Source organism: Triticum dicoccoides, chromosome 2A (genome assembly GCF_002162155.2).
Source record: "Triticum dicoccoides isolate Atlit2015 ecotype Zavitan chromosome 2A, WEW_v2.0, whole genome shotgun sequence".
Classification (NCBI taxonomy): domain Eukaryota; kingdom Viridiplantae; phylum Streptophyta; class Magnoliopsida; order Poales; family Poaceae; genus Triticum; species Triticum dicoccoides.
In genome coordinates, this window is record NC_041382.1 from 248,366,180 (window position 1) to 248,374,818 (window position 8,639).

Genomic DNA, 8,639 nt, shown 5'->3' on the forward strand with positions numbered 1-8,639 from the left:
AGGGGGACCGGATCTGGCGAGGTGGGATAGCGATCGAGATGGAGGGGGATCGAGATCGAGTGTCCATGAAATTTAAAAATATTCATGATAGTTCAAAAAGTGCCCATGAAATACAATCGAGAAATGAAGGCTACGATTTAAATACAATCGATCTTAGCTAGCTATCTGTTCACAATCTTCTTGCCCTTCTTTTTCGCAAATGGAGTTCTTCTGTGGAACGGACGTCCTTTAGGTAGGGTGGTCCTGCTTCTTCTTGTGGTGTATGCTGCTACTTCATCATCGTCGTCATGTTCGATCCTCGGGTCGCCGTACTTGTCGAAGTCTTGCTCATTGGCTACTCCATCCATTCCGATGATCTTCCTTTTGCCTCTCCTCATGACAACACGACTGGGCTTTGACGGGTCGGTAATGAAGAAGCATTGGTCCACTTGGGAAGCCAGTACCCATGGCTCATTTTTCGCGGTGACGTTTGCGCCCACGGTCTTGGATTTGGCTTCGGGTATAACCATGGTGGTGAAATACCGGTCTTCTTTTAGGACGCTCTTCGCCCATCTGACACGGAACATCGGGACCTTCTCTCTAGCGTAGCTCAGCTCCCAGATCTCCTCGATCCTTCCGTAGTATCTGTCCTTGTCGTTACCGGTGTAGGATTCCATCGTTACCCCAGAGTTCTGATAACCATCGCTCTTCATGTCCTTGGCCTCGGTGTAGAATGTGTAGCCATTGATATCGTACGCCTCATAGGTCATCAGGTTGTGCTCGGCGCCCTGTGACAAGGCGAATATGAGTTGTTCTTCCGCGGAAGAATCCTCATGTAAAGGGTACGACAGAAGCTTCTGCTTGAACCAACGCGTGAAAGATGAGTTGTGCTCTTTGAGTATATCTCCGTCCGTCCTCTGTTGGCCTCGGTCATTTTACGTCTTCTTAATAAAGGTTTTGTGCTCTACCACCCAAGGATCGACCACGTCTATGTGTTGTAGCACGACTAGGTTTGCTCTTTCAAAGTCGGCGAGTCGATCCTCGAAGTCGACATGCATTTCGCGGCGACCTTCACAGTGACCCCATCCAGCGAGCCTGCCGATGTGCCTGTTGACGGGCAGACCAACGGGGTTCTCGATGCCTAGATAATTCGTGCAGTAGGAGATGCACTCTTTGTTCAGAAAGCCCCTAGCTATGCTTCCCTTTGGACGTGACATGTTGCGAACGTATCCTTTGATGACACCATTCATCCTTTCGAACGGCATCATGCTGTGCAGGAACGTCGGCCCGAGTTGGATGATATCGTCCATGGTATGGACCAGCAGATGCACCATAACGTCAAAGAATGCGGGCGGGAAGTACATCTCAAGCTCGCATAGTATCACCACGATCTCTTCCTGTAGCCTTCTGAGTTGCCTCACGCCAACAGACTTCCGAGAGATGACATCAAAAAAGTTGCATAGGCCAAATAGCGTTTCACGGACGTGCGCGTCCATGATCTCATGGATTGCAACTGGAAGTATCTACGTCATCAGCACGTGACAGTCGTGAGACTTCATCCCACTGAACTTATGCTTCGCTGGGTCTAGGTATCTGCTTATCTTCCCCGCGTAACCGTAAGGAAGTTTTACTCCTAGGAGGCAGGTGAAAAACTGCTCGATCTCCTCCTGACTTAGAGTGAAGCACGCGGGAGGGTAGTCATTTCTGGTCTTCTTGGCCTTTTTGCCTTTGCGACGACTTTCCGTGTCCTGCTTCGCCTCATCATCATCATCATCATCATCATCATCATATATAGCGTGAAGCTCCTGCCTGATGCCCATTGATTTCAAGTCTGCCCTTGCTTTCGGCCCATCTTTGGTCCTCTCTAGCATGTTGAGCAGGGTACCAAGCAGACTCTCGCACACGTTCTTCGTGATATGCATTACATCAAGGCTGTGAGGCACACGGTGGATCTTCCAGTACGGCAAGTCCCAGAAAACAGACCTCGTTTTCCATACCTTCACCAGCGGCTCTGGCGCCTTTCGCTTCTTTCCCGGCTCTGGCGCCTTTTGCTTCTTTCCCGGCAGTGGGCAATCTTTCCAATTTTTCAACAGCTCGTCTATTTCCTCGCTGCTCCTCGTACGCGGGTGTCCTCGGGGTTCGGTTTCACCATCGAACAGATCCTTGCGTTTTCTCCACGGGTCATCGTCGCGAAGCCACCTTCGATGTCCCATGAACACGGTTTTCGAAGACCCGGGATCTCTATCTAGCTGGCGATACGTTGTGTCATCCATGCACCTGACGCATCCAGAAAATCCGTGGACCACCTGCCCCGCGACATATTCGTAACCGAGATAGTCGTGCACCGTCGTGAGCAGCACGGCTCCCATAGGGAAATATTCTTTCTCTGCGGCGTCCCACGTATTGGCTGGCGTTTTCCACAGCGTGTCAAGCTCCTCTTTCAGCAGCCCCAGATACAGATTGATGTCATTCCCTGGTTGTTTCGGTCCTTCAATTAGCATACTCATGTGAATGTACTTGCTCTTCATGCACAACCAGGGGGAAGGTTGTACATCCACACAAACACAGGCCAGGTGCTATGTGTGCTTCTCTGGCTGCCAAACGGATTGACTCCATCGGTGCTCGCGCCCAGCACGATGTTCCTTGGATCGTTCCCAATTTCTAGGTCTTTGAAGTTCAACGCTTGCCACTGGCTCGCATCCTTAGGGTGACTCAGCATCTTGTCTTTTTTATCTATCTACGGATCATTTGCGTCATCTTCTCGCTTCTTCTCCTCCCTATCCGCGTGCCAACATAGGAGCTTTGCTACCTTAGGGTCCGCGAAATACCGCTACAGACGAGGAGTGATCGGAAAGTACCACACCACTTTTCGAGGAGCTTTCTTCCTCTTCTTGTATCGAGTGACGATGCACACCGGACATATGGTAGACTCTGCGTGCTCGTCCTGATAAATGATGCAATTGTTCATGCACACATGGTATTTCACGTGCGGTAAATCCAGAGGACACACGATTTTCTTCGCCTCCTCCAAACTGGTCGGGCACTTGTTCCCCTTGGGAAGACGTTCGTGCCAGAATGACATGTTCTCGTCGAAGCATGCGTCAGTCATTTTGTGTTTTACCTTCATCTCCAGAGCCATGAGCGTTACTTTCAGGCGGGTATCCTCGGGCCTGCATCCTTCATACAATGGAGTAACCGCGTCTAACTCAAGTTGATCCATCTTGGCTTTCTCTCGGGCGGCAGCTCTTGCGTTATCCATCTGCTTGAGAAGCAGCTCTTGAATATGAGGGTCCTGCACCCAGCCCGTCGATGTTCCAGCGTCGTCTGCTCCGCCGGCATCATCATCTTCATGATCATGCCCGTCGTCTGCTCCGGCATCTTCCTCATCATCATGTCCTGCATCTTCTACATGATGACTGTGTACAGCATCACCGTCGGGATCATCTCCCGGGGATTCTTCGTCTTCTCGCCTGCCCGAGCCACGGTGGTTGTCTTGCTGCCCTTCCTCATTTCTTGCCCGGCCCCCATTGACGACTTCGTAGTCATCTTCATCACCTTGCCACTGATAGCCATCCATGAAACCACACAAGAGCAAGTGGTCCCGCACCTACCCGGATTCCGGGTCCGCAATAAGGCTCTTCAGCTTGCATCTTCGACACGGACATCTTATCTCCGTCTTGTTCTTTTGAAGTATCTCGGCCTTCGCGGACCTCAAAAACCTATTCACGATTCCTTCGGTCATCATGCGGACCATGGTCGCCTGCGGGGTAGAGCAAAACGATATTTTAGAACCAAGAAAAAATTTGGCATGACTTTCCCTAAAAATAGGACCAAAAAGAATGCTTAATGCCAAAATTCTCGCCGAAACGGAAATGAATCAACATTCCGGCAAAATATTGGCAACTATCGCATTTCAAATACCGGTACACCTCCAAACACAAACACATATGCAACACCACAAACATATGCAACACCACGAACATACATAGATCTAGCTAGACCATAAAAAGTGCATGTGCACATTGTTGTAGGGAGAACAACATAAATATAGCTTCCCCCCTCACTTACCTATCAAAACAAGGTAATTTAACCACTTAAATTGAATGAATCTATGGTGGAAATGAGGTGAAAAAGAGGAGGCACCCGAGACAAGGAGGAGGTGGAGAGAATGAAATGGGGAGAAAGTGAGTGTGGGTAGGAGAGGCTGTCCAAAATATCTTGTTGCTGCCCACTTACTAATGGCGCACCAACTCTAAATGCGCCATTAGTAATCCAGGTTACTAATGGCGCACCTTCTGGTGGTGCGCCATTAGTAGTTTTGCAAAAGAAAAAAAAGAAAACATACTAATGGCGCAGTGTTCCACAGTGCGCCATTAGTAGTTTTGCAAAAAAAGGAATAAAAAATATAATAAAAAAACAACATTAGTGGCGCACTTTCCGACCGGTGCGCCATTACTAGTTACAACTAGTAATGGCGCACTGTATCTGGATGCGCCATTACTATGTTTGGACAGGCGCACTAGTTCAAACTTTTTTTTGATACTAATGGCGCACCCTGGGCCAGGTGCGCCATTAGTAGTTTCAACTCTAATTATGTATCAGAAGGTGGTGCGCCATTAGTATATACTAATGGCGCACCGCTTGTCTGGTGCCCCATTAGTGTCAATCCCATCTATAGCCCTTTCTCTAGTAGTGCATCACACTTATCTAGACAAAATAGATGATGTGGCATGCAATTAATGAAGAAAGAGAGGCATGTGGTAACATAGCTAGTTACTGTAACATCACACATATCAAAAAAGATGAGTCTACAACCTAATAAATGGAATGATGCATAACACAACACATATGTTACTACCCACTCTGGAGGTAGTAACATAGACTAGTAACATGTGCATGTTACTACTCTAAGTTACTCCACACTGTGACTAGTCTAAGTCGAGGCGTGGATACCAAGGAGGGCCTGGTTGTGTCTATACTTGGACAACTCACCGACTGTAGGCGCAACAGGCAGATGGAGCTCGTGTCGTGTTCGTGCCGTGTGCGGCCCGCACATTAACCAAAACCTCGCACCTCCATCTTAGCCTCCGCGTTTTAAACTTCTCAATCTCATGGCCAAGGAGCAACATGAAACCTATGATAGAGCCAATCGGAGGGTTGAGAACACTACAATTCATAGCTACATATCCGTGTGTGAGAGAGGACGAGTGCGTGCGTGCACCTCTTCTCTTCCTGTATAACGTACTAAACTCAGAGTACAAGTGTATGTGGGTGGCATTGACCTAGGGAGCTAGAGATGGTGCGTGCGAGAAGTCCCGAGAGATAGGTGTGTGCGTGGGAAAGAGGGAGAGAGATGATATGTGTGGATGTAATGGGTGTGAAAAAAGACTAGTCTATAGCTCGCCACGAGGCTATTGCTGTCGAACACCCCAATAACCGTAAGATATGTATCCGATGGTGCTAGTTATTGCACATACACGGCAGTAGAAAAAGAAGTAGTACCATGGCATATGCTATAGCATGGCCGAGAACACGTGCCCACGTTACGCCATCCGGGAATAGTGCCGCACTTCGAAACTAGAATCGTCAATAAATTTTGAGCTTGTGTCTCATCACATTCCAAATTACTACCACGCTATATTTAATTGCAAACCTATTCACACCGATCACAACCTAAACGGTTTCCCACTTAGGAGCGTATTAGTAGTACTCGGTAATAAATACTACTATGCCAAGATGACTGCACATTCCTCCTCAACTCCTCATCCACAAAAAACAATCAAGTCATTCAACATCGTTCCTTTGCGTCTGCCATAGCTAGTGTGAGTTCTGGGTCGAGAGATTTCCACCAGGGAGAGGCGAGCATGGAAGAGGAAGCACGAGAGATGTCCTGCCTCACCGCAAAAGTAGTCGACATGTCCAGCCAAGAAGCAGTAGCAGCACAGAGGTCCCGCCGTGCCGCCGAAGCAGCACAGAGGTCCTACTGTGCCATCGATGTAGCAGATTGGTCCGGCCGCACCACAGAAGTAGCAGAGATGTCCCTCCGTGCCGCCGAAGCAGCACGGAGGTCCGGCCGCGCTGCGGCGGCCTTTGTAAATTTCTCGCCGGCAGGCGAGGACTCTTATAGGCGCATGCATGCGATCGTCCATAGCAGATGGATCAGCTATCCGGCTGGGCGAGGTTGCATGATGAGGCTACCGGCGTCATCCGACAACTAGGGGAGGGAAATGTGAAGCTCCGAGCCAAGCACGACCTGTTGAGGGCAAAGATCACGGGAAATGCGAAGCAGGAGGAGGAGACCGCTGCCTTCTTGCAAAGGACGGGCGTGATCATCAAGAAACTTATGGACGAGAATGCGATGCTCCGCATCCAGCACGAAAGGCTGGTGGAGGAAGCACAGGATGCTACCAAGCAGCGTATTAAGGACATGAAACTGATGTAAGAGAACATCGCTGCTTGCCGCGAGAACTAGTCTCCGCGACCTGCAGCGCATAAAGAAAGTAGAGATCAGCGAGCCAGATCATTGTATGTGTCTTCCTTCTTCTTTTGCCCTTGTGTATTTTAGACGTGGCCGCATGTGGCTTTTTTAATTATCTTCCTAATTATGTAAGACAAGTATTATCCACTCTTGTCGTCCTTATATATATATTCATCAATCTTGCCATAAGTCAAAGTAGATGCTATATAGGTCCGTCGGATCTTACATCAAGATTCGTGCAAAATTTTCTTCTAAGATTTTCTTTTTCCTCTCTTAAATCTCAATCGAGAGAGACATAGCCACACCATTAAACAGAGGCCCGGGCGCCATTAATGGAGACCTTGGGAGAGAGGTGCACGATAGATGGAGGTCAAAGGGCTCTTCTCCCGATAAGCACGCGCAGGGGTCTGATCGCACGCCTCCCGTACTCAAATAGCTACCCTGCACGTCGCCTCCTAGCTAATAAAAAAAGGGGACGCGTGGTGGCATGTAAATGGTAAATAGAACGCCCACGGTTTCGATAATACTTGTGTTTCCGATTGTAACGTGACAACACTTGTTCCAAAATGACTTTGTTGGTTGTTAATGTGTGCGCCTTCGCAAATCGGATAGCAAAATTACCACAACATGTTGGTGCCATGTCATGACACCAAGCCAAGTTTCATGATTTTCATGCGTGTTTTGGATTTAGAGAAATTAAAAGACCAAGTTTCTCAATGTTTCCAGCCGAGCCACGACGCCCAGATGTTTGAACTTCATTCCCATTTCTTGCATGGGACCTAGAAATTTACCCGAGGACACACATGTGATTTTTCAACCAGCTTTGGTGCACTGGAGCATGTGCTTGTATTTAAAATTTGAATTATGCACACAAAGGTGACACGTTCCCTCTCAGAACCACGAGGCTTCTTGAGAGAAGCTCGAGTTTGCAAGAAACTTATACCAAAACTTGTTCCTATTCTGTCATTTTTTTACCACAACATGGTAGTACCATGACATGACACCATGCCAAGTTTCATGATTTTCAGGCGTGTTTTGGATTTACAAGAATTTTAAAACCAAGTTTCTCAATGTTCTTGGCCGAGCCACATTGCCCAGAGGTTTGAATTTCATTCCCATTTCTTGTATGGGGCCTAGAAATTCACCCGAGGACACACATGTGATTATTCAACCATCTTTGGTGCACGGGAGCATGTGCTTGTAGTTCAAATTTGAATTATGCACATCAAATGACCAGAAACTCAATTAATGTATAAAAAAGGCCAAACGAACCTGGAATAATTCCAAAATTTAAAAGGGCACTCATGTAGTTCTATGTTGCCTCTATAAAGAAACTCAACGGGGCAGCGTATATTGTTTCGCACTCAAAGGTGACACGTTCCCTCTCAGAACTACGAGCCTTCTTGAGAGAAGCTCTGGTTTGCAAGAAGCTTATACCAAAAAATTGTTCCTATTAGGCCAATTTTTTACCACAGCATGGTAGCACCATGACATGACACCGTGGCAAGTTTCATGATTTTCAGGCGTGTTTTGGATTTACAAGAATTTTTAAACCAAGTTTCTCAATGTTCTCGGTCGAGGCACGATGAACAGATGTTTGAATTTCATTCCAATTTCTTGCATGGGACCTAGAAATTCACCCGAGGACACACATGTGATTTTTCAACCATGGGAGCATGTGCTTGTAGTTCAAATTTGAATTATGCACATTAAATGACCAGAAACTCAACTAATGTATAAAAAGGCCAAACATGTGACAACCTAGTTTTCGCCCTCCTTTATTTGCGTGATTTTCAGTGGATTGATTTTGAAATTTGGGGTTTTTGAATCCTTTCATATGGACTTAAACACTTGGGTACCCCTTGGCTTTCACCCAAGTGTCCCATTTCCCTCTCTAACCATCGTTACCCTCTGGTTCATCTCAAAATAATATTTGGAATATTTTTCCTTAATGAAAAATATTCATTTCCCTCTCTTAAACCCTAGCTAGATCAATGTGCTCCAAAGCAACCCCAATTTTTCTTGCCCACAAAAATCTGAGAAAATTCACAAATATTCGTGGAACCCTAGGGCACCTTCCTGAGCAAAAGTACTACATGACTTTTTGGAATATTTTTGCTACAGCAACTACCATTTTACTTGCTCCTTTGGGCCTGATTTTTCTTGTGCATCATCACTTAGT